Source organism: Melanotaenia boesemani, chromosome 7 (assembly GCF_017639745.1).
Source record: "Melanotaenia boesemani isolate fMelBoe1 chromosome 7, fMelBoe1.pri, whole genome shotgun sequence".
NCBI lineage: Eukaryota > Metazoa > Chordata > Actinopteri > Atheriniformes > Melanotaeniidae > Melanotaenia > Melanotaenia boesemani.
Window position 1 is genome coordinate 22973662 of NC_055688.1, and position 27227 is coordinate 23000888.

The following is a 27227-nucleotide window of genomic DNA, read 5'->3' on the forward strand; positions in this document are numbered from 1 at the left end:
TCTGCCTGTCCTTGAAAAATCCTCCAACTTGTCCAAATTAGAGTCAGTAGCAGGAGTAGTGGAACTGATGAAATTTTTTTTTTGCACTTCAACCACAACATGACAGCAATTCAAACAACTTATTGCATATCCAGAAAAATGACACAAATTCCAAGGGGGCACAGGTTTACATAACTCAATGTAAAAACATAATATAAGGAGCAGAAAAACGAGGCATGAAGGAGAAAGGAATGTGAAGAGGTAAACGTATAAATATGAATCAATATATGGAGCATGAGTGTGCATACATGCATGCAGAAAGGTGATGTTATGAGCTTCGGGAAAGGATGCAGCTAATTAAAGAACCTGAAGTGAGATTATGTTTGCTGACACATACATGCACATACAGTGATAATGTTTTTGGAGGCAATTTGATTTACTTTGTGAATGTTGCTTAAAGTTATCTGGTAAGATTTGTATTAAACTGCAGTCAGCTATGGATATGGGATTAAAAAGCAAACATTTCATTAAAAAACAACATGGATTAATTTTTGCTATGGTACAGAGGAAAAGGATTCTGATGTGCAAAGTAGGCTGCACTGACATTAAAGTCAATTTTATGAAATGAAAAGAGATAAGAAATGGGAAAATTGTTGTGTAATATTGCCTTCACAATGGGTGTAAACTTTAGGAAAAAAAAATCTTTAAAAATGACATTTTTCGTAAATATGATCTTAAAAAAATCAGTTGAAACAGGCCCAGAGGAGTTAAAATCCTAGCGGGGCAGTATGTGAACTTAGACTGGATTTTGAGGATTTAATCCAACTCTTGAACAATTTAAGTCTCTTCACTGAAAATTAAATAGTCAGTCTAGATTAGAGTATGAACAAGTATCTCAAGAGGCCATGAACAGTCTTAAAGTTGGAGCTTTTCTTTCTAATATTGGACAGTTTTAAGCAAAATATTCTAAAACTGAAGCTGATTTGGCAACTGGATTAAAACAAATGGATCAAAGTGTTATTTTAGGAGATGAGTTATCTTTGGCTTTGATTGTTTTGTGTTGTTTTCCAAATCAGCAAGAATGGAAACACAAGCTGACCAGTAAAAATTCATGCACTAATCATTTATGTATAGCAATATTTCTTACCAATTGCATCAGGTATGACTGAAAGATTTGGCTTATAGGAGATAATATTGCATCAGCTTCAACTACATACAATACTGGCCAACCAACATGATGGAATATTTAGAAAGCAGTCCTGCCAATAACTGTTTCTTTTTCTTTCTTTATCTGATCATTGAAGACCCCTCCCACCCACTCGAAACCTGCTTTTGGTTGCTAACTTCAGGCAGATGTTATAAAGTCCCACTGCTCTGCAAAAAATATAAAAATCTGCCTCTGCCTTAACCATCCTGAAGAATAATAACTATACCTATCGTCATCTGTTGATTTTTGTTCTTTCCTCTCTTTTAATATGTTTTAAGTTGAGCTTTTGTACATGTTTTAAATGCTGTTAAAAAGTTTTTAATGTTGTATTTGTTTAAATGTTTTAAACTTGAACCCTTAAGCCTGCCAAAGAAGAATATCTGTCACAGACAATAAAGTTCTATCTATTTGTATATCTAAAAAAAACACAATATCAGACACAATAATGGAAAAATCACTGCATAGTATCTTTGTTTAAGTAGATTCTTTTTGGCAAAGTCTCTGCTAAGTCGAGTGGCCTGGGAGAATGCTACCCAATGGGAAGAAACTGAAAACAGTTTCAGCTGAAGTGCCAGGACTGATGTGCAAAATTTTCCTATAATGACATGACGCAGCCAAAACTGACACCAAAATGACCTGCAATGACTTCACATATTATGTGTTCATAATGTGGGAATTATTACTATGTGACTGAAACCAGAAATATGAGACTCTTGAGTCACAGCAGTACCTAGTTCAGCGTAAGACAAAAAGCCCAAAGCGTATCAGTCACAATGCAAACCTCTACCCACCCAGTCACATTTTTGATGTATAAGCTTCTAAAGAGCCCAGCATGAAATGGGCCCTTTGTGCAGGACAATGTTCTACAGAGAACAGTGTGTGGTAATATCTAGTGGGTATTCCCCCCCCAAGTCAGGAGAGTTCACACACACACACACACACACACACACGCACACACATAAAAACACGAGAGCCATTCAACTAAATGTGTGCAAAAAAGATTCCCTACACTTTGAGGTTAATGCACTCTTACTCACACACACACGCTCACACACTTTCTATCTCCCTTCCATTCTCATGTGACAGAATATGCCCTTTGTTCCATGCTCTTTGAGGCAGAGTTGGGGTGCTGGGCTGCTGGAGACTCTGGGAACGGACATGAATAAATCGACTGTCCTTCAGCAGCCAAACACCCAAAGCACAAGTTCTGACATTTGTTATCAAAGGACCTTTAAAAAGAAAGGAAAAAAGCAATTACTGCAACTACAGCATGTTTGAAGCAGGAGCTACACACAGTCCTCATGTATTTACATGAATGTGTAAGCTCATGTACAGAAATGAATAGCCTGTTACTGGAAACAAGCACAGTTTTCTCTGCATCACATCCACCAGCCAGAGCAGACCAAGCTTTCATACCACCGCCAAGGCTGAATAAAATGTCCTGGATCAAGATCCATACTTAATAATGTCTAAGTTGAGTCATGGCTCACCTTGAGTAATATTTCCATACAAATTTGTTTAGAGTTTTTTCAGTCATTCTGCTGACAAACTCCTTATCAAATAGATAGAACCAGAGTCATGAAAAAAAAAAAAAAAAAAAAAAAGCTGTGTGCCAGAAGCGGGAGTTAATATTTGATTCAAACACTGCTGCTTTTAAAAGAGTGCTGTGTTGTAGACTTAACAAGGCATACAGTATATAGCTACAATCATTTGGCCACTTTTAAGTCGAGTCCTTAATATGCCCAACTAAAGTGTGTATTGGCTGTAAAAAAAAAAGAAAAAGAAAAAGACTTTAAGTACATGCTCTCATTTTTTCTTCAGCTGTGACTCCAACTGTGCTGTTATTCTTAAGCTGCACATTTTGCCGACTGCCTTTAATTAATCATAATTTATACTGGTGTGTCTGTGTCACTGGCCATCTGCATCACACAGTAGGACAACAGTAAAATACTTATAAATATGGCTTCTGTTTGTTTCAGATGGTATTGTTAGGAATACTGTATTTAGGTTAGTGTAAGCCAGGGATGTCAAACTCCGGTCCTTTAGGGCCACTGTCCTGCAGGTTTTTGATGGTTCCCTGCATCAACACATCTGACTCAAATGAATGGCTCATTGTGCAGTACTTTGACAATAAATTGTTGCATCCATTTTATTTAAATTAAATTAAATTGGAGCAAGAGTTTGACATTTGTACTGTAATCAATACTAAGCAAGGGCATTAGTTGGGTGCCAACATTAAAATAAATTAACACAGTAATATACAGTCCAAAACATCTCTTCTTAATTGAATTTATACAAATCTGAAATATAATTTATTCAGACTAGGGCAGGGATGGCCAACTCTGGTCCTCAAGAGCCATTGTCTTGCAAGATGTTTCTTTACACCACTGCATCGTGGACAACGAGACATTTATCCTGGAAGTGGAGAATCACAAGATTCTCCGATTCTCCTGTGATTTGTGGTCTCACAAATCCTGCTAGGTAGACTGCACTCACAGGCCCTTCACACCTGGCACGCTCCCGGTGTGGATTGACGCACCACGGAGGTCGGAACAAAATGGTGGTGCAGCCGTAACGTGGTCCACACGCACCCGGTGGAAATCATGGGTGAGTGTAGCGGAGAGCCGCGACAAAGTGTTTCTAGGATGCTTCTGACACGTCCTGTGGCATATCCGGTGGGAACCAAACTATTGACTAAAATGGCTGCGAACAGCAGTGGAGGCCACGGCGCTGTGGAAATGAGGGGTAATACTCTGCATCATTCAAAAGATCAAATGAGGAGACGTTTTGGAAAAATGGGGTTCTGTTCCAGAACTACAGTTCCAGACACTTGAAGAGTCACCTACTGTAATAGCTCATGAATGTCTAAGGAATACTAAGCGATAAGATACTGTATGTTGGTTTTACGCTATAGTCTGTCCTCAATCTGTATCTCACTTCCTCAAATGAACCCCAGAGAAAAATAATCAGCCACAGTGAGAAAGAAATGAGGGGCTTTTTACTTTCAGTCAATCACATCTAATTTTTGACTTTATTCATTGGGGGCCTTTCATATCTAACACTATCATGACATGCTGACAAAATAAAAGTGATTAAACTATCATGTAATCCAATTTCTCGAAGGCTTTGCCAAATTCTGCTATCTTTAAACATCACTTTATTGGCAACTTAATTCAACCATCTTGAGGAGAGCAGCTGTCTAAAACAGTCCTCTCAACATATTTTTAAAATCTTTTAACCATCAAACATCAGTTACTACACTAAGCAAAGCTGGGTGTTGTGAGTTATTGACTCATTAAAATCAGTCTTTTTCCTTCTTTTGTAAAGAACAGATAAGCTGTCTTTGTTTAGTTATATTAGGTGAAGTGGTCATGTTGTGGGCTTGCTAAGCTCAATCAGTATACGCACACACAAACAAACATACACACATCCAGACAGAGCGCTATACGCACACTGCCAGGCAACTCTCTTGACAATGAAGTGTTCTAATTAGTGTGAATAAACACTGGGGTTGAACAGCGTGCTTGTTTAGTTTACTAGGTGATTGAGTTTTTACTTCTATCTGAGAAAAGGTCACAAAGAGGCAAATCCCAACAACTTTGGAAAGTACTGGATGGATGGCCAAAAGAAAAAAGCGCAAATTAAAGGTAACATGTTATAGTTTGATAAGCTGACTAGCATTTTAATTCATGTGGTAACAAACATTTATTCCATTTCAGTGCTGCAACAGTGCAGCTCTTCTTTGACTGCTTTGCCTTTCAGGCTTTTCACTATTCAGAAACACTGCCCCAAGCTACATGTGAAAACACTCCCTCCTTTTACAAGTATAATAATGACAGCTCTCAACAATGACATAATGCATATTATGTGAGTAAAACCAATGCATGACAAATGGTATACACCCAGTACTTACAGGGATCAACAAAGCCTAAGAGTCCCATTCTTTTGGGAGCATGGCTTTGTGTGCTGAGACTTGAGCATCAATCTATCCAGTTGTTTTGATCCTGGACCAAAGAAACTGAAAAACTACTAAAAACGTGTGGAGCGCTGCTGTGTTAAAATGAAAGATAATCTGCTGTAGATGTTCAGTGCAAGACATGCTCATTTTCACCCTCTACAGCTCCGGCTAGATATTGTACTGCCATGAGGAAAATATTTAACATCTGGATGTCAATTATTGAGTTTTCACTGATTTTCCCTTTTTATCTTTTTTTTTTTTTCTGTGAGAATTGGCAAACCGAGTGTAAAGACGTAAACGTTTTTTTTTTTTTTTTTTTGCTGGGCTTCGAAAAGTTTTAAATTGTCAACTGAGAGTTCAAACTGACTTTTCAATCAACTAAAAAGAGTTGGTTAACCATAACAGATTTAGCATGTTTCTCTGTTTTCTGGAGAAATTGTCTCATTCAGCTTCAGTGTTTCTAATAATACTTTTTGCTCTGGCTAAATCAAGATGCTTTTTCGTTTGAGGATGTCTGTCATGCTCCAATGTTTGAAATTGCTGCAAGAGGTTTGTCAACTTTCTGGTGGTCTGATGCACAAAATACTTGAAATTCCAACAATATTTTCTAGCTTTTCTATTAAATATTTACAGAAAGCAAAACCACATAGCTGACTTGATGTTGGTTGCTAGTCGTGTACATGGAACCACTTATCCCAGTGGCTGGTTACATGTAGATGTAATTATTAATGATTCTTTGGTAATTGTGCCTTTTTTATTCATTATTTAAAAATGAATTTTTAAATTTTTATAAAACATTTTCATTACCTCATGGACAAACTGAAAATTGTTCAGCGGCATTGCAATGTGCAATTGTGGGCTCAATATAATGCAAGTTATATTCTATGAGAACTGACTAAAACAGATTTATTACAAAAGCAATTCTGCATACATTGTTACCATGATGACTGTGTCAATTATAAGTGTCTAAGAAATACTCCATGAGGCTACCAAAGTGCAACTTTTAATCATATTACAGCACAAGTGTTCATAAGATATATTTTTCATTGCAGTCATACATTTTCAGAACCACTTTCTGCTGTATTCATATTTAGGATGCATACAGCTGCACCAAAGCAGGGCCTGCTGGATTGCATTGATTATTACTGAGGGAAGCCATATGGGAGAGAGAAAAAGTGGGACATGGGGAGAAAAAAAAAGACAAAACTGAAGAGAAGGGAAAATAAATGAGGAGAGCTTTAGGAATAAACAGGATCTTTCCATGCAAAAGAAAACGAGGGAATACAGGAATAAGAGAAATGAGATACATAGAGAGGAAATATGATTTGATGTGGAGAGGAGAAGAGTGATCATCTTCTCTGTGGATTGGAAGGCTAATCCCAAACATGGAGCAGATTAAGTGCATGACACAAAATGCACATTTATGAAGCAGAGCCCTTAGCTGAAGAACACTTGGTTAGAAAGGACTGCAAGCTCCCACAAATGCACACAAACAGTGCCTGTGATGGAAAGTGCACCCCTCACACAAACATTCACGCTACTTTCCTTTCTTTAATCCCAAGAACAATACAAGAGGCTTAAAACAGCTCTTCTTAGCACATTTAAAGCATGCCTTAGTACGTGTTAGTACCTGATGAGTTTTTACAAAGACTAAATAGGATAATAAAACTGTGATGCCATTGCAAGTTTGCTGCATCTGAGATGATGCAAAACAGATGCCACATTTAAAACGAAAACATGCACACCCTCATGAACACACAAAAACATCGTTTAAAAATCTAGCTGCTCTCTAGGGAACATATGACGATGTTTTCTAATCATCCTGTGTGCATGATACAACAAATCCTGATGTAATTTCTGTCTGAGAGGTTGGGTGAGGGAGGAAAAAGATTTCTCAGGGATTACATATCCATAGTGCCATCTAGTGTCCCCTAGAAATACACACACAAGCACTCATGAGGTTTCAGATTTGATTATGCGCCTTAGATTTAAATCAAGTCAACTTAATGATGGCTGTCTATTCAAGTTTTCATATGGTGGTCTTCCATGCTCCCTACTGACCCAGATGTGATTAAAAAAATTATTAAACTCTTAAGAGGGTCAAATTAGAAGAGTGTGGAGCCGCTAGAAAAAAAAAGAGCTGGAGAGCCATCAGAGTTCCTCCTCATTAGACAGTAACCGAGTCACATATTAAAATAAATAATTAACAACAGATAACTGAAATTATTAATTTTGTAATACATTATGAACTAAATTCTGAACCCAATAAATCTGTGATTATGCCTTTTTACATGATCTATGAGTTGTAATGATAATTACACAGATAATTTATTTTGATTTGCTTTGGATATCGTTAAAATATTTCCAGGCTGTCTGCCTGTAATCCTAGTTAGAGATGAAAAGAACAAAAAGCCTTAACATGAGCTTCATAAGTAGATGCTATAATATACCTGCCCTGAATTCCATGATGGCATTAATCAAAGTAGAAAAGCAGAGTGTGTGCGCATATAAACTATTAAATGGACGCACTTTAATGTCTCAACTGTTGTAGGTGTGTGCTGTTTCCTTTTAGTTACTGTACAACCATTTCATATAATTAGTTTTTCCCATGTGCAAAGATTACAGTAAATAGAAATTTCTCCGTGGTACACTAATTAAAACACTGGCAGCCTACAGAAAGGCCCCTATCTACACTGGATACCACGAAAAAGTACTAATTATATTTAGACATGCTACTGTCAAATACTGTCATAAAAGGAATGATTCCATTAACCTGCATTGCATGCATCAAATTAGAGCATTCTTTCCAACCTGATTTCACAGAAATACGTAAAATAACAGGTCTCAACACTTATCTATGTGTGCTGGGACCACAAAAGTCAGGGTAATGTTAAATCAATAGTGGAACTTTGTCATGGTGTCTGCAAAGTTTTTTTTAAAGTTTTAACATCCATCCATCCATCCATCCATCCATCAATCCACGAAAGGCCAGACTTCCCTCTCCCCTGCCACATTTGCCAGCTTGTCCAGGGGGATCCCGAGGTACTCCCAGGCCAGCCGAGAGATGTAGATGTAGGCCAGCCGAGAGATGTAGTCCATCCAGCGTGGCTCTCCTCCCAGTGGAGCATACCCGGAACACCTCACAAGGGAGGCATCCTGACCAGATACCTGAGCCACCTTATCTGGCTCCTCTCGATGTGGAGGAGCAGCGACTCTACTCTGAGCTCCTCCCGGCTCACCGAGCTTCTCACCCTATTCCTAAGTAAGAGCCCAGCCACCCTGTGGGAAAAACTCCTTTTGGCTGCTTGTATTTGCGATCTTGTTCTTTCGATCACTACTCACAGCTCATGACCATAGGTGAGGGTAGGAACGTAGATTGACCAGTAAATCAAGAGATTTTTTTCTTTTGGCTCAGCTCCCGCTCCACCACGACAGACAGATGAAGAGTCCGCATCACTGCAGACGCCGCACCGATCTGCCTGTCGATCTCCCGCTCCATCCTCTCCTCACTCATGAACAAGACCCTAAGATACTTGAACTGCTCCACTTGGGGCAGGACCTCATTCCCGACCCGGAGAAAACACCACCCTTTTCCAGCTGAGGACTATGGTCTCAGATTTGCAGCAATCAGCTGTGAATTGCTCCAGCAAGAACTGGAGCTCATGGCCCGATGAATCCAACAGAACCACATCATCCGCAAAGAGCAGAGACCAAAGCCTAAGGCCACCAAACCGGATCCCCTTAGTGCCTTGGCTGCACCTAGAAATTCTGTCCATAAAAGGTTTGAACAGAATAAGTGAGAAGGGGCAGCCTTGGTGGAGTCCAGCCCTCACTGGAAATAAATCTGACTTACTGCCGGCAATGCTGACCAAGCTCTGGCACCGGTCGTACAGGGACAACTCGTACAAGGGGGTCCGGCACTTAATCCCGGAGCACCACCCACAGAAGTCCCTGAGGTACATGGTTGAACGCCTTCTCCAAGTCCACAAAGCACATGTTAACTGGTTGAGCAAACTCCCATGCCCCCTCCAAGACTCTGAAGAGGGTGTAGACCCACTTCTCCGGGACCCCTGAATATACCTTACCAGGAAGGCTGAAGGGTGTGATCCCCCTGTAGTTGAAGCACAACCTCCGGTCCCCCTTTTTGAAGAGGGGGACCACCACCCCAGTCTGCCAGTCCAGGGGAACTGTCCCAATGCTGCAGAGGCATGTCAGCAAAGACAGCCCTACAGCATTCAGAGCCTTAAGGAACTCTGGACAGACCTCATCCCACCCTTGGGCCCTGCCACAGAGGAGCTTTTTAACCACCTCAGCGACCACAGCCCCAGAGATAGGAGAACCAACGCCAGGGCCTCGAGACTCTGCTTCCTCATCAGCACACGAGTTGGTGGGATTGAGGAGGACTTTGAAGTATTCCCTCCACCGGCTCACAACATCCTGAGTCAAGGTCAGCAACCCCCAATTCCCATTGTACACAGTGTTGATGGAACACTGCTTCCCCCACCTGAGCCGCCGGATGATGGACCAGAATCTTCTCGAAGCCGTCCAGAAATCATTCTCCATGGCCTCTCCAAACTCCTCCCACGCTTGAGTTTTCGCCTAAGGGACCGCCAAAGCTGCGCTCTGTTTAGGCTGCCAATACCATCAGCTGCCTCTTGAGTCCCACAGGCCAAAAAGGCCCAATAGGACTCCTTCTTCGGCTTGACGGCATCCCTCACTGCTGGTGTACACCAACAAGTTTGTGGATTTCCGCCACAACAGGCACTGACGGCCACAGCTCCAGTTGGCTGCTTCAACAATAGAGGCGAGGAACACAGCCCACTCGGACTCACCTGGTACATGGTTGAAGCTTTGCCAGAGATGGGAGTTGAAATTCTTTCTGACAGGGGACTCCGCCACATGTTCCCAGTAGACCCTCACAACACGTTTGCGTCTGCTAGGCCTGACCGGCATCCTCCCCCACCATTTGAGCCAACTCACTACCAGGTGGTGATCAGTTGACAGCTCCGCCCCTCTCTTCACCTGAGTGTCCAAGACATGTGGTCACAAGTCTGATGATATGACTACAAAGTCAATCATCAAACTGCGGCCTAGAGTGTCCTTGTGACAAGTGCTCATATGGACACTCTTATGCCTGAACATGGTGTTTGTTATGGACAATACATGATGAGCACAGAAGTCCAATAACAAAACACTACTTGGATTCAGATCAGAAGGGCTGTTCCTCCCAATCACGCCCCTCCAGGTATTACTGTCATTGCCCACCTGAGCATTGAAGTCCCCCAGCAGAACGAGGGCGTCCCCGGAAGGAGTGCTTTCCAACACCCCTTCCAAGTACTCCAAAACGGGTGCATAAGCACAAACAACAGACAGGATCCGTCCCCCCACCTGTTGTTCATCCTGTCTATGATTTTAGTCAGAAAAATTTTATTTCATTCAAATGGATAGTTTGCATTCACTTGACGAAGGTAATGACCAAAAAGTTAAAATTTCTTGGTAAACTATGTGTGGTAAACAATGCTATAAGGAACTTTTTTTTACATATTAGTAGCATTTTGCATGAAATTTAAAGTTGAAAATACCGAATTAATACAATACACAGTTGCAGTGAGCACAACTTTGCATTCAGAACTTAATAATCTAATTGTTAAATGGGTGGAAACGTATCCATATCTGACCTCCAGTTGGTGGGTATAACACAAGTTATTACATGACAGCTCAGATCAAGCACTCACGATAATAGCTGGCCCCATGTCTTTCGCCCCTTTTGTTGTTAAATTATAAGCCTTCAAATATGCACTGAAGTCAAGGTTCAAAAGTCGTTTTTCAAAGAAGGAGCCATATAGAGTGTTCATACGGACATGCGATTTTCTCCAGATAAATGGATTATGAATGGATAATGTTGTTTCACTCGTGAGATTGTCTTAATCGGAAGCCCATCCCATGCAAGCGCTTCACTGGTTGTTCAGTGTCCTACTACACTTCTTGTTATCACCAATATTAGTGTTATATTGTTTATATTGTTTATGTTTATAGAACTGATAATAAGAGAACAAAATTCCCTAAAATATAGTAAGCAGTATAGAAAATAGATGGATCACATAAAAAATCCAAGTCAGTGGTCAGGTTTCATTCAAAATTATCTGATGAAAAATATGTAATTAGAGAGCAAACTTTCTTAATGTACCTAAGTTAAATCAGTAAAATTATGATAAAGATATTAGAAACATTTTCTCCACATTTTCTACCTTTGTTGTTGTTGTTTTTTTAACCAGAAAAGGCAACACAACAGAGCACCTCCACTGATTTATCACTGCTCTGATGGGCTCAGGATTCTGTAGGTTATGTACAAATATCTGTGCATTATGTTTCATAAGAAATCATACACACTATTTGTGAGAGCAGCCTGATCACAGTTAATTTAGTAAAATTATGATTAAGATATTACATTTTTCTTCTGCATTAGAGATGTAATTTGTGCCTTTATTTAGTTGCTCTGGAACCAGAAAAGTCGTGCAGACACCACAACAAAGCTCCACCATTGACTTAACATTACCCTGATTTCCGCTGTCCCTGTGTGGGAACATGTAAATAAGTGTTGAGGACTAGTGGTTATTTTATGTATTTCTGTAAGCTCAGGTTGTTCTTTCTGAGACTGCATCCACGCAAAAACTGCCACAACAGCCAGGTCTAAAAATCACAAAATACAAAAGGGACAGGGACAGCAAAATGTATTAAAAAGCAAGCCTCTTCTTTACATGAGAAAAGATGCATGTTTGTGTGTATGTTGTAATTGTAGTAAAGGACACTGGGAATATTGGGACACCTAATGAGCAGAAAATCCTCCCAGCTCCTGCCATCAGCAGTGTCACTGATTTTCTGCGCTTTCTCCATCTGTTTCATCTCCCCAATTTACTGCAGGCTATATAACTCTCCAGTGTGTACTCCACTCCTTTCATCACACACTCCAGGATTGATTGTTTTCAGCTAAGTTAACTGCTTGCAAATATCTCTGAATAGGCTTTTGATTATTAATGATCGTTAAACCGTTCCTTTCTTAATATTTTTTGTTGTTTTTTTAAGAAGAAACAGTATTTGAACTTGAATTTAAACTTTACATTACAGTCACTTGTAGGTGAGGCAAACACTGATCATCTTGCTGTCATTTCAGTGGATCCACTAACCTTGCTGCCCTACAGAAAAAAAATCTCAGTAGGCTTAAGGCATGGTGATTTTTAATTTAACAGTAATTTTCTTTCTTATCAAACCATTCCAGTGACCCCTCATACTCTATGGACTGGTTCAATGACATCTTGGAAGAGACCACTATCCTTGGGATAGAAATGTTTAATTTACATTAGGTCACTCACATATAAGAAACATCAGCCTTTATTAACATTACTTCCAAATCTTTGCTTCATTGTTGTTTTCAGTGAGTAAGATTACGCATACAGTGAATCTGTTTGCATCAAATGATATGTATGGCTTTTTCCAGTTCCACAGCCTGATTACTGTCCTTTCATGATCTTCATAACTTCAATACTTTAACACTTGGGTCTTTTCATAATTTGGAAAACAGAACAGACCACAGACCTGCTCAAATTTTCTGTGGCTAAAAACCATGCTCCAAGCTAATTCATGTTCTCCCATTTTCCTCCTCTGCTGTTTCCTTGAGCTTGAAAGGGATTTCACAAATGTTATTAATAATTTCAACCTCCCTCATCAGCTGAGTGTGAGCGATAGAGAATAGGCTTCTGTCTTGTTGGAGAAAGTAACCTAATTCAGGAATGCATGTAACTCAACACACCAGAGGATATTTCAAACTGTCACTGCTACAAACCCGGGCAAAAAATGTTCCAAGAAGACACTTTTGGAAGAAATGCTTGAAATAATTATCTGAGGATTACATTAAAATTTTATATGCTGAGAGCGGCAGCGAACAACTTTGAGCTATAGGGGAACCACAAAGTGGGATGGAACTTGGTTAAGATCTATTCTGATTGACAAACCTTGTTAAGTACTTGATAAGAACATTGGACTATTGGAATAAAGGACATTTTACATAACTTTGTCCCCATAAAAGCCATTTTAGGATATTGACAATGTGAGAGATATGGCGTCAGTCATTCTTATCTTAATTTGATCCCTTTTTTAAAATCTCATGTGAACTACCTAGAAGCCTCTGGATAGCTGCATAGCAAAAGGAATTAAGGCTTTATGCCATCTTTGAGGAGCAGTTTTCTCAAATATGAGCAGTTTTCTTTATTTTATTTTTTCTGTGTAATTTAATTTAACCAAAATTATTTCCCATGCTCAAATAACAAAAACAACAAAAAGAACAAAATACAAACAAAGAAACAAACAAGCAAAAAGCCAACACATTTGTCTATTTGCAATGGAAGACCAATCTTTTTACATGAACCAGTTTGACATTTTGAGGTCTATATTTATGTCCATCCATGCATTAGAAGGCCGATACCGCTCTCATTTAAAGATAAGTGTACAGTCAGAATATGGGTAGCTTTGCTTAGCACAAAATGTGAGAACTGGAGAATCAGCTGAAAATCAGCATAACACCTCTAACCTCTGTGGTATGTAAACCAGGATATTATTTGGGATCACAAAGACTGAGTCCTCACTTGACTGTCCTTTGGCTTCAGTGAATAAGTCGGTGAGAGAAGGATGTTAGTAAAGCTAAACACCATTACTAACAATGCCTTATCCTTTCCATGATACTGTGGGGGTTGTCAGCATCTTCTTGAGACGCAGACTGCTGCATTCACAGAACTGTATCACAGGTCCATCATTCCAACAGCAGACTCAAACACCATCATTGTATAGAACAGGGGTGCCCAAACTTATTGCCTCCAAGGGCCAAACTGAAAATTTACCAATAAGCAAAGGGCCAAACACAGCAATTTTAAGGGTGAAACACAGAAAATGTAAATCATACGTCTTTTAATTATTGTTCATGAATGCAAATCCATTCTTTTCCATCAGTGCAAACAACACGCTACAAACATCAGTATGGCAAAATAACAATAAATACATAGTTGAGACAACAAACAACAACTGCAGGCACTAAATTGTAACCAAATATAGTGCAAATTGTCATCAACAACAAACAATGCATGTTTAACAAAGCAAATTGCTAACACTAGTGGGACACATGAAGCTGGACATTACTAGCTTGTCAATGTTAGGTTGCACCTGGCTCACTGACAAGGTGAGTATGTCATTGAGGTGTGAGTCGGTCTTTCAAGTTCGAAATAGTTTTGATATCTCACTGGCGGACCAGACGTAATGGGCTGGTGGGCCACCAGCCCATGGCCCAAATTTGGCCCATGGGCCCCACCCTGGTATAAAAGCTGGAAATGCTCTTCTGTCCCAATCTTATTGTCCAAGTTTTTCCAGCATTCATCCTATTGTTTCTAGATGGTATGAATTTCCCCACCATGGGATATATAACATCTTGCGTTTTAAATCATTACCATTTGGGGGAGTGGTAGCCTGGTGGTTACAGAGGTGGGCTTGGGTCTGGAGAACCCAAGACCTGGGCTGGCAACTAAGGTAAAAACCACTGTGGGCCCCGGAGCAAGGCCCTTAACCCCCAACTGCTCTCCAGGCGCTGGAATCTGGCAGCCCACTGCTCCTAGCAACTAGGATGGGTTAAAGGGAGAGAAAGAATTTCCCCACTGTGGGACTAATAAAAGATGATTATTGATTATTATTTGGTTTTCATGTGTGCAATACTTCCTGCCAACTGTAGGGGCAAGACTTGGGCCATGTCTAAAAGGTAGAAACAAACTATCTCTTTATGGATTTGGAGACTTTTTTGATTGGTCACCATACAAATTAGAAAGTTGCTTTGACACTCTGTTTTCACTTGTTTGTTTCCTGAACTAAATGCATCTCAGGCTGAAAAGTTTAAAAAGTGCCTAATAGTTCCCAGAGAGTACCCAAACTGAATACACACAACTGCCATTGAGAAAACACTTGGAACATGTCATAGATGCAACTATCTAACCAAGTGAAGCCTCAATTGTGACAAATGCAACACCATTAGCCAGCAAGGGTACAGACAGATCAAACTGCCTCTGGACTGCAGCAAAGATCTAATTATGAGGCAGAAGGGTTCCGGACACTGTATGTCAGGTTCCGTTTGGAGGCACACTCCAGATCCCATGAGAAAGATGAGAAAAACTCAGCCCTGCTGTCCTGTCCACATTGTCACTCAGAACATTCCACATGAACTGATGGTTTGATACAATATTTGTGGAATCACATAGAACTTGTTGGTACTGCTCGATTTATATTTGCTGTACAACTACAATAATGTGTGATTCAGTGAATAAATGACAGTGGTGAAGTTTTTAACTGACAAATCCAGGATTCACTGATGATGATGATAGCTGTTATTACAATAATGATGAGGACAATGATGATGATTAATTCCGACAATGCTGACCACCGGTTGTACAAGGACTGGACAGCTCATGCAATGGGGTCCGTCACTCTATACTCCTGGAGCACCCCTCACAGGAGTCCCCTGGGGACATGGTCAAATGCCTTCTCCAAGTCCACAAGGTATGTTTAGGCTGGTTGGGCGAACTCCCATGACCCCTCCAAGACCCAAGAGGGTTGTAGAGCTGGTCTTTTGATTGTTTCATGACCAGGATGAAAACCACACTGCTCCAATTCAAACCAAGGTTTGACTATCCAACGGACCCTCCTCTCCAGGACCCCTGAATAGACCTTACCAGGGAGGCTGAGGAGTGTGATCCCCCTGTAATACCCCTCCAGTTCCCCAGTTTTTAAGAAGGGGACCATCACCCCAGTCTGACAGTTCAGAGGCACTGTCCCTGATATTCATGTGATGCTGCAGAGGCATGGCAACCAAAACAGCCCTACAGCATCCAGAACCTTAAGGACCTCAGGCAGACCTCGTCCACCTCCGGGGCCCTGCCACCGAGGAGCTTTTGACCCCCCCCCAAAAGGTTTCATATCTGTAAAAGAATTACAAAAAAAACAGCCTTTAACCAGTGTATAGGGTGACGTTATGTACTCACACTGGTAAAAGTGACGTTATAAAATTTAAATACAAGGGCTCTGCTGCATTATCTCAAACCATTCAAAGACAATCACCATCACGATAGATGATATCTCAGCACATATGAAAGACAGACTGACAACACCCAGCCAAATTCAAAGTGGTTCATGGTCTTTTCCTGATAACCTAACACACAAACAAAATTGCAGAATGAAAGCGCTTAAAAAAAAAAATCTTAGCTCACATCCTCAACACAGCTGCATAATGCTACAGGGTAAGTTGGGTGGGGGAGGGGGGTCATTGGGGCTGCTGGCCTTTTCCCTAGATGCTTAGGCTGGATGGGTTATGCGACTTTGCCTTTGTTAGAGTTTTTTTAAGGACTGGTTTCCTCTCTCATCAGCTGAGGGATTCAACCATGGGATGTGAAAATGCTGTGATGCAACAGTAAAGTCTTTATTTACTGTGTGAGAAACCCTGCGGTGGAGGAGAGCTAGAATGCTGGAGCCTGTTCAGCATCTGAGAGGAGGAGGAGGGCTGATTCAAGATCAGTTTTGATTTTTAATAGACAATCACTCAATAGGGACATATTATCCAAGGCTTTGAGTCTTTTCATCCAGTATTCTTCAACATAACATTGCAGCTCGTAGAAGATCTGTTTTATTTTTTCTGTTGTTCTTGTTTAATCATGAGGTCAACCCCTCAAGGCATGTGGCTCTTTTGAAATAAATGTGATAAGTTGATTAGTTCAGCTTGAGTTTTGTGGCGTTACTGTATCTAATTTGCTCCCACAGCGCTGTATTAAATCCTTCAGCATACTCAGATTTAGCCAGGAAACATGAAAAATGTCACATCAGCTCAGGAAAGGAGAGTGTCTTGTCCTGTATTTTAAGGTCAAACTTGTTTTTGTCAGCATATCATGCCATACCAAATCACTCCCTGTACAAAGACTAAGTTTGGTAGTATCTCATTAAAACTCAATAATTAGTCACAAAATGATTGTCTGTTCTTGAACCTGAAAAGAAAGCATTCACTGATTTATGACTGATGGGCTAGCTTAACTAACCAAGTGGTTTTTAAATCTTAAATTCAAAAGTAAAATTGCAAAGCGGTGCATTTGGAATGTGAAAATAGATTCCCTTTAAAACATGTTTATGTAACTATAATTACGTGGCTACACAATGTGCAGACTGCACATTCAAGAAGGACAGCAGAGTGATGTGGTACATAGCAGCCAAGTTTCTCACTGACTTCATTGCACACATTACTCATCAATGTAAAGTTACAGGACAGGTTGGTTAGAGCTTCTTACATCTCTGCAGAGAAGGTGGGAAAGCGCTCTGCAAGAAGAACGTCAGCTAAATGAGAATGACTGATGTTTGCTCCTCTGCCAGCTGAATTGGTTGATGATGAGCTCACACAATTAGTAGGGGTCACTCAAAAAACATGCATGACCTGATAATTTAATGCCATATGCTTGTGGCAAGTAGTTTCTTCTCTATAAACCTAATAATTAACATTCCTAACAGCACAGCAGATAATCTGGCTGAAAACTGGCAGCTCTGAATGGGGCATGCATAAAGCCTGCTAGGGAGATGATCAGAAACTACAAAGGGAAGATTTAGATCATGTTTGTAGAAGGATAGTGTGTGTATGTGTGCCATATGAATCTACATGAGGAATCTACAATAATGGGAAAAGCTGGGATGAAGGGAGAGAGAGGAGAAAAAGGAAACTTCAATATGTTTATTTATGATTATGTATGGAAATCCTTACATTTTTAACTTGCACAAATGTCAGATGGTTAGGGACAATAAATAAACCAATAAAGATGCTAATCCCTGTCACATTACTTCTCCTACTGACCAAAGGTCGCTGTCTTTTTTGACTTGGTTCTCACACAAATTACTACAAATTGCTGCAGCCTTTGGTTTGCATCTTTGCACCTGCTGATCAATAAACATTGATCAATGAAAAGTAATCATCTGGCCTGGCAACGCTGGAACCATAAATAAACTAAGAAGCTGTTTCATTATTTGCGTTGAAGACTGCCATTCATTGTGCGATAAAATTTGTATAGGTGCTTAAGCTGGAACAGATAACAGGTCTGTTTAATAGTTTGAACTTTTGCTGTAAAAAACTACATAAACAATAAACAGCAAACATTTCATGAGTTTAATTTAGGCTTGAATTTCTGTATGTTCCTGTTATAATATATTGACATATCCTTTGAGCCTAGTTAAAAAATGCTAAATATGAGTCACAAACTGTGATTGTGGTAAATTGAGAAAAAACTCAGAACAATGGAATTTAGTAATACATAAAATATAACAGCTCAACAGTTACAAGATGTGTGAGCTCACAGTCCCAATACAAGATTGTCAGGATATTATGCATACTAGCCTGCTGCCCTCTTGCATCTTGTCTAACAGGCTGCCTTTCATCATCATCACACTGGTTAAGGTATATAAACCGGCTGTGACCTGGTGCTCAATATCACAATAACATAAGCAACTTTAGTGGCATTAACCCATGAAAAAATGCAAACCTTAAAAATAACCAGCAACAGCCAATTTTTCTGCACAGTAGACCCCTAAAAGACACAATTACTAAGTAAATAGACACAATGCTTCTGTACGTGGGACGAAATCTGTTGTAGAAGGAACATGATAGATGAAAACATGCTTAGCAGCACCACATTCCACATACTGAAACACGGCTGGTCACATCACAGCTGCATGTTAACAATATTATTATTGTCTTTGGATGGAAAGGCTGTATAAAAACAAAAAACAAAAAAAAGTTGAGCTTACAACACTCCTCTGGCTGAATCCTATAGATTCTACTGGCAGTCCTTATCTTTGACCTTTTTGTCTTTTTTAGTTACTAAAACCCACTTTTGTGCTTTCACTTCACCATTTGTCAGTTTTTCAGCACTCCCTGTGGTCTCATTTTTTATCTACAAATAATTCACTCACCTTCATTTAAACTTAATTTAAGTGTATAACATGTACAGTAACAGTCAAAAGTTTGGGCACACTCGCCCATTGGGAAAGTAGGGTTCTGACTGCTACTGTATGTATGAGCTCGTAAATTGTAGGCTTGTATATGAAAGAGAAAAACATTTTTTTTTTTGTCTTATGATAAAAGATCATCATTAAGTATATGACACCGTGGCTCATGCAAAACATGGCTCATAATCTCTCATTTTAAGGTAAAGTAATTGAAATTAGCTTGATGGTTGAACTATCACAGATGTACTCATTCAGGCTTGTATTCATCATGAGCTTTGATGCATTAGCTGCATATGGGGTAGTTATGAATATGTAGCCAACATTACTCTTTCATGTATTCTTCTATAGATGCAGAATGTGGGACAGCACATACAGCTAGAATCGGTAATCCATGTGACTGGATAGCCGACTGTGTCCATGTGTTTCATGGAGACAGCAGGATGCTATATGCGTATGTTTGTTTTTGAGAAGTAAATGCATGCACATGTGCATGAAGGGCATGGAGGACGCAGCAGTCTCCCAAAGGAGGGATTTATTTGAAAAGAGCTTCCCATGAGTAAGCTTGATCTTGCCCCATCATTCTTCAGTGGGGGTTGTGTGTGCATGCCTATGTGTGTGTGTGTGTGTGTGTGTATGCTCAGTGGTGGGGATTTGTAGATCTTTCAAACAGCAGCCCCCTGTGGACAGGATTGCACCCCCACCAAAGGCTCATATCGCTAATCGGACTGACAGCTCTGTCCAGCCAAGAAACAGCCCACCAGCAAGGTCCAAATACCTGCTTGCAGAAAACTCTTATCTGTCATGAGATGATGGAGGAGAATCCGCTCTTTTGACACTGTGGCAATGCAAATGTTGAACTTCTTGTCACACTGTCCGCCTCTTGTTGTCAGTCAGCACAATGCTGTGACACCTACGCTTCTTCAGACTCAGCAGGTTGTTGCAGGCTGACAGACTGTCACAGCTATTAACTAAAACACACTGGAATGACACTGTCATTGTGCACTGTTGTGAGCATTTTGAAAAAAACACCTTTGGACTTCCAGTTTCAGTTCCAGACTGATCTGACAGAGAACTGTTTCTGATGTTCTCTTGTTTTTGTATATACCAACTAATAAGGCAAAACTGCAAGAAACTCCTGCCACGTCAGTTAAAACACCCCCACAAGCCATCTGTCTTGTTTCTTCCTCCCACAGGGGCAAAGTGTGAGCTTATTTAGCTAAGATGCACACTAGTCAATCAGTGGGGATTTTCCACAATCCATCCAAAAACAGCTTGAACTAGAGGACCCTCATAATTGAATATTAAACCCCTGATGAGTGGTAAGAAAAACTACTCCGATGTCGACTGGAAGCTGCAATGTTTAGCTGCTGCCATGCCTGCAAAGACCATGTGGTGCTGCTCAAAGTGTCTGTCACACCATCCCAACCGAAGGTTAACCTATCACACTGTCAGTCTTTTGGATAAGAAAAGTAACCATAGGCTCACACTCACACAGGGGTCCGCAGATGCAAGCAGTCTTGGCATGCAAATAAGCAATCACAGCACTCATAAGAAGGCCGAGGAGATGGCCTTTTGCTCTGTTAAATAAAGTAATACATTTGCCTTTCAGTGTTTTTATTTTGCCCTGTGTCTCTTTAGCTTTCAGAAGGAAACAAGGAAGGATCAGTATGCAACAATACATCACAGGAAAGATTAAGGAGAAAGCCATGACTCCAAAGCAAATAAACTGTTTCCCTATAATGGTAACAGGGGACCCAAGGGAAATTGTATATTCTGGTGTGACAACATACTTAACATGATGAAAGGAGGTATTTTTTTTAAAGAAATCACATCTCCTTTGTGTGCTGTTGGGTTTTTCATAAAAATACTCTTATGAACAGAGATACAACAGATGGAAGAGAAATCCAAGTTTTCATAAATGTGGAAAAGGGAGAAATACATCTCCTGTAATGACCTGACCAAAATAGCCTATTAAAACAAATTTTACCTCCTTCCTGGAGAATATGTGGCTGGTTTGGTTTGTGTGTTTGTCTGTTAGCAAGGTTATTAAAAAAAAAAAAAAAAAAAAAAAAAAAAAAAACTTAACGATGGATTGCTAAGGTATTTTTACCAGAGGTGGAGCATGACCCAATTTAGAAATGATTAACTTTTCATGCCCATCCGGATTCAGATGTGGATACAGGATTTATAATTTCAGCCCAAGTGGATGTGAACAATATATTGCTCTTGGTAAAATACAACCAGAGACAATGATACCACCACATTTAAGTTTTTCATAGTTTTTCTCTTTTTTTTATAGGAAGCCGGAGTTAATTAAACAACTGTTTGTCAGACTGAAAACAAGAAATGTGATATCTCTATGTGCTTCTCAAAACTGTAATTGTGAATAATTGAGAATATATTCAGAGGATTAGCTAATAATAAAAACTAATTAGTCAGAGTCCAATGTCTGTGTGTTGTACATTTGGGTGTTAGGGAGTTGAGGATGTTCTTTTACATATTTAATATTTATAAATCTTCTGATCATAGATTTTTTTTATTAATCAATAAACTCATTGGATAATGCAGCACTCGTGATTTTTGATGGAATCAGTAAGCCCTGTTTAAAAAAAATTAAATAATAATAATAATAATAATAATAATAATAAGAAGAAGAAGAAGAAGAAGAAGAAGAAGAAGAAAAAGAAAAAGAAGAAGAAGAAGAATAACAAAGTCACTACATCCATTTCAAACATGTTTTTTTCTTTCCAACAGGAAGCTGGAGTTTCATCCTCCAACCAAAACAACATGTCAGCTCCCTGCTGTTTAAGAGACTCCCTGGAAAGCCACAGCCAAGAGGCAAACTCTAACAGAAACATATCATTTAAACTCAAACTGGCTTCAGCAATCGACTCAATAAAATCCCTGAAGTAAAACATCCACATTTCAGTTTTAACACTGATAAACTGATCTATAAGGATACAGTTACTGACATGTACAAAGAAGCACCCTCAGAAAACATAGAATGGGACCAATTATGTTTAAAGATCAACTGTTATAATGAACACGTATTAGATGCTGAGATATTGCCTTTTGTCAGACAGTAAAGAACCGCTACATCAATGTTTAAATGCAGGAGTAAAAAGAAAAAAAGGCGACATATTAATTGCAATATTACTTATACAACATGCCAGTAGTGGAATTAGCAATACTGATGCTATCACAATCCTAAAATTTTAATTTACCATGTTTTGTAAATACGAATTGCACGTTTGACATTCATGCAGCTGTCTCTCTAAACATTGTGAACTGAGCAGGCTGACGTTCTTGTTTATGTTTTTCTTTAAGATTAATGGCATTAACGCTTTTCACTGCTACCTCTTTGCTGCAAATCTGACAAATCTCCTCCAAGTTATTGAGCTTTCCTTTTTTATTTGGCTTAAAACCAAGATTTGCCCACAGCGGTGCTGTGGTGATTGGCTTTGCAGCAACATCCATGGCGTCAATGTCAACACGTGCTTGGTGACATGCAGGCGGTCCAATTTTAGAGATGATCCCTCGTTATTCTCAATTCAGGTTCCATTAACCCATCACAGGCGCAAAGGTTACAGAAAGGTGGTAAAACTGAATGTAGCACTGCACAATACTGGATTTTTCATTTCTATCCTTTAAGTTGATGTTTTCCAACTTAGGCTGACAGCCAATACTGACACCCATCCATTCATGTATTACTTAACAAGCCTCTCCTCATACTTAAAACCAGCCTAGTACTAACACTGGCTCATTGGTAGATGCAGATTATGCTCCTTCAAACATTTACATCTTCACTCTGCAAAGCAAAAAAAACAAAAAAACAAACAAACAAACAAAAAAAACTCTAGAATAATATCAATATGCATCTTTATTAAACATTTTTTAGGCAAAAGTGTAATCTAGTGATATATTTAATTGGGTTTCACTGACATCAGATATACCCATGTTTCATTCTGAAGCCAAATGGCAATGATATTATCTTAAATCCCTTATTAAAACAGCACAAGTTCAAGCTTAGACTGGGGAACCTCCAGCACTAATTATTCACTGTAGCATAAGGCAATGTGTTTTCCAGATTTGCATGAATGTGCTAGGAACAAAAAACAAAACAAATATACAAAAAAAACAAAAAAAACAAAACAGCAACATAAAAATGCATTTATGCATGTATAAACACTGCATTTTACATTTCTGTAAATTTCATATATATTTTTTTTCTCTAAAAAAGAAAACCTGCAAAAAGATTAAAAATGCCAAGAAAATTTTGCTGGGCAGTCTGTGATGTTCAAAGTCATACAGGTGCACTACTATTCTTGGAAATAATCACAGCCGCAGCATCCTCACAGGATACCAACTGAAGTCATCCCAGTACGTTGACACTGACACTGTTCTTCCTCCAGAAAAATGCACTGCTCTTGTCATTGTAATAATGTCTTAATAATTATCATCTGGGGTTGCAATGGGAGATTGTGTGTGTGTGTGTGTATGTGTGATAGAGAGAGAGAGAGAGAGAGGGAGAGAGAGAGAGAGAGAGAGAGAAAGAAAGAGGGAGAGCGAGAGAGTCAGGCATGGACAGACTGAGAAAGCAGGCAGTACCCTGTAGATGCATGATGAATGAGGGTGTCAGCTTTATTCACCCAACTAGCAGCGCTGTCTCCAAGAGTGTCGGACGCCATTCGCTGAGACCTGTCTCATTAACCACTTTGATCATGCATTAACAAGAGAATAAGATAGAAAGCGCATAATGTTTCTTTTTTTATACATGAAATGAAATACCGGTTCATTAAATATGGCATTATATTCCACTACTGATCAACATGGATCAAGCAGAACATCAAACTCTATGGAGTGTGTCATTTTTGGCACTTGTCCTTGATTATGTTTCTATTAAAATATTACTTCATTCCAATAAAGTGGGGGGTGGGGGGAGGGGGTGGAGGAGGGGGGGATCACGACTACCTGACACTGGACCCCACTTCCCTGCCCCACATTGTTTTTGTCTCATGAATTATTGATGAATTGCTGACATTTTACGCTCTGCTTTTCTGAAGCCAAACCCAGCCACTCTTTCGTCCACTGTCACCAGAAACAGCACAGCCAGCACAATGAGCATACTGACTAGCTGCAAGAGCAAAGTGAGGTGATATCCCCATGAGAAATGTGCAGAATTCCTGTTGTGTGCTGTGATGATAACACTGTGCTGTTCCCCCTGCCCCCCTCTTTGGGCTGTGCTGTTGACATATGCAAGTATATTATATCTGTATGTTTGACTATTAGAATTCATCATTTTGACTGTCTCTGAGATAATCTCAAGTGGATAAACACAGTGTCTGTTACATCAGGGTCTTGGGTGAAAGTCAGTTCAGGTGATTCCCTCATTTCTGACAGTACAACACAATGACATAACTGATCAGTGAGGGGCACCTAAAATATTATTAGAAACCTTCAAATTGTATTGTTTCCCATTCAGTAGGACTATTAACAGTGTAGTCTAATATATCAGTAGTTTATATTACTTTTATACGCTTCCAACCCCTCTGTTTTTACGACCTTTGACAGAAACATAAATGCATCATTATGTCCCTGATGTAAAACTGACACTCCACATTAGAAACCTACGAGTGCACATTTTCTGCTCGCTGTTTCCTGAATCAAATTCATTCGCATACTCATCGCTTTAATGTTCCACGTTGATAAGGGTCACTGCAATTCTTTATCCCATGCACACTATTTAACTCGCACGAATTAAGTGATTGTGCCAGCTCGCGTCCTCCTGAGCTATTCAACCATAAACCAAAAGAAAGAAACAGCCTGAGCCTACCTCCGTTCGCCGTGACAGCTCTGGATGTCGACTTGTAGCGGGAGCTGGCAGGAGCGAGGCGCTCGCTGGGAGGATCACAGTTCGTCAGAGAAGTTTAGATGAGGCAGGGAGTTGTGGGTCACACTCAAACATCAGAACGGCTATTACAAGATTGTGTTTTGACAACGCCCCTAAATACAACTGATCTGCTTGATCTGCCGCCGGATCATTAACGCTCCTGGAGGATGTTGCTTTCCAACTCAGTTGCGCGCAAGGGTGCGCTCCCTCTCCTCCTGCCGTGGTCCCCAAACCAAACGCTCCCTAAGGACACGTGACCAAGCCACAGGGGACTGGAATAGCTCTCATTCCCCAACGGCAGCAGCTGGGATCGGTTACGCTGTGCCAGTGCCCGCGCAACAAACCCGAGCTGTGCGCACCCATTCTCCTCCTCCACCCGCTCCTCCATCCCCGGTGGCCTCACGGTGTCGCTGTCATTTGGCCTTGCTTTCAGATGTACATTTTCCAAACTACGGGCTTCGCTGAACTTATTACTGATACACAAATGATGATAATAAAAGGAAAACTGCGAAAAATGTATTTTTTTTCCTTGTATAAAATCAAAGACATCAACCCACAATACTAAGTGAAAATATTCTACAAAATGTTTTTTTCTTTTTCTGTAAGACTTTTGCTTGAGCTGGAAAAATTTCAGAAATCAAAGTTTGTCACCATTTCACTCATAAAGTGAAAATATAATTATTACCAACATCAAGGAGGTTATGTTTTCACAGGGTTGGTTTGTCTGTCTGTTAGCAGCATAAATCAATAAAGTTCTCAACAGATTGTGATGAAATTTTCAGGGAATCTCAGTGATGGAACAAGGGACAAGTGATTAGAGTTTGGGGGTAATTCCAATCACCGCCTGGATCCAGGATTATTTTTTTTTAACAAATTCCTCACTATGGAGTGATAGGGATCATTTTGCCATTTGAGCTTATGACACAAAAAGCATGCCAACAATCATCACAATCACTGGGTGTGTCCTCTGTTGTCAACTTGGCTGTGTCAGATCACTTCTGTGTATTTTTTTTAACATCACCACTTTTAGCCAACAGGAGGCCCTGGTGAGAACTGTGAGGAAACGATGTATTACTTCTGAAGAAGCTGCAAATTTTATTGACATTTTAAACCAACCTCCTGCTCAGATTTGACCTGCATCATGTAACTTTATCGTTGGCCATTTTAACAACAAACTAAAATCAGCCATTGACTCAGCAGCTCAACTTAAAACAAAAACATCAAGAACTAAATCCAAAACACCTTGGAGAAGCCAGGAAATTAAACAGTTTAAAAAAAAGCTGCAGGAGAGCAGAGAGGAAATGGAGAAAAACAAAACTACCAGTCCATCATGAAATTTTAAGGGAAAAACTCAAAATCAACAATAATTCAAAAAGACAGACAAGAAAACTTAAAAATAACCTAAAATTCCTTTTTAAAACCATTGACATTTTAAAAAACACAGATTTGAACAAATCCTCCATGCCAGCATCAGACGGTGCATGCGAGGACTTTGCAGACCATTTCAGAAATAAGACCAATGCTATTAGATCCAGTCTTTTATCTAAACAAAATGCTGATTTTAGCAGATCTAAGGTTATGTTTTTACCTGAGGAAACACTGGAGAGTTTTGTCCTGGTTGATGCAAAGATGCTTGGTCAAGTTTTCTCCCAACTAAACCAAACAACCAGCCTTTTAGACCCAATACCCACATCACTTTTAAAAACATTTTATGGTTTCTTTAACCTGAGCTTTTAAACATAGTAAATTACTCTCTTCAGACGTCTGTCTTCCCTGCTGCCTTTAAAACGGCGGTAGTGAAGCCCCTTCTGAAGAAGAATAATTTAGACCCAAACATTCCTGATAACTACCAACCTGTATCCAAGTTACCTTTTTTTTATTGTACAACGACAGAAAAAGCTGTTTCTATTCAGTTGCATGAATTTTTGAATAAACACAATATTTTAGAAAAATATTAATCTGGTTTTAGGACAAGCCACAGTATTTTGAAGATTGTTAATGACCTTAGATTTAACTTAGACTTACAAAAACTTTCTGTCCTGGTTCTATTGGATCTTAATGCTGGCTTACAGTAGATCACCCGATTTTATTAGACAGACTCAGAAGTCTGGTGGACCTTTCAGGTACTGTTC

The 27227-nt window shown here is 39.7% G+C and overlaps 1 protein-coding gene across 1 annotated transcript in view; it reads right to left on the reverse strand.

Annotated features, from left to right (window-relative positions):
• Positions 1-25434, reverse strand: part of mid2 (midline 2) — a 156188-nt gene extending 130754 nt beyond the window's left edge. The window contains exon 1 of the mRNA XM_041990595.1: positions 25039-25434. The gene's annotated coding sequence lies outside the window, so the exon portion shown is untranslated. The remainder of the gene's footprint in view (positions 1-25038) is intronic.
• Positions 25435-27227: the final 1793 nt, after the last annotated feature.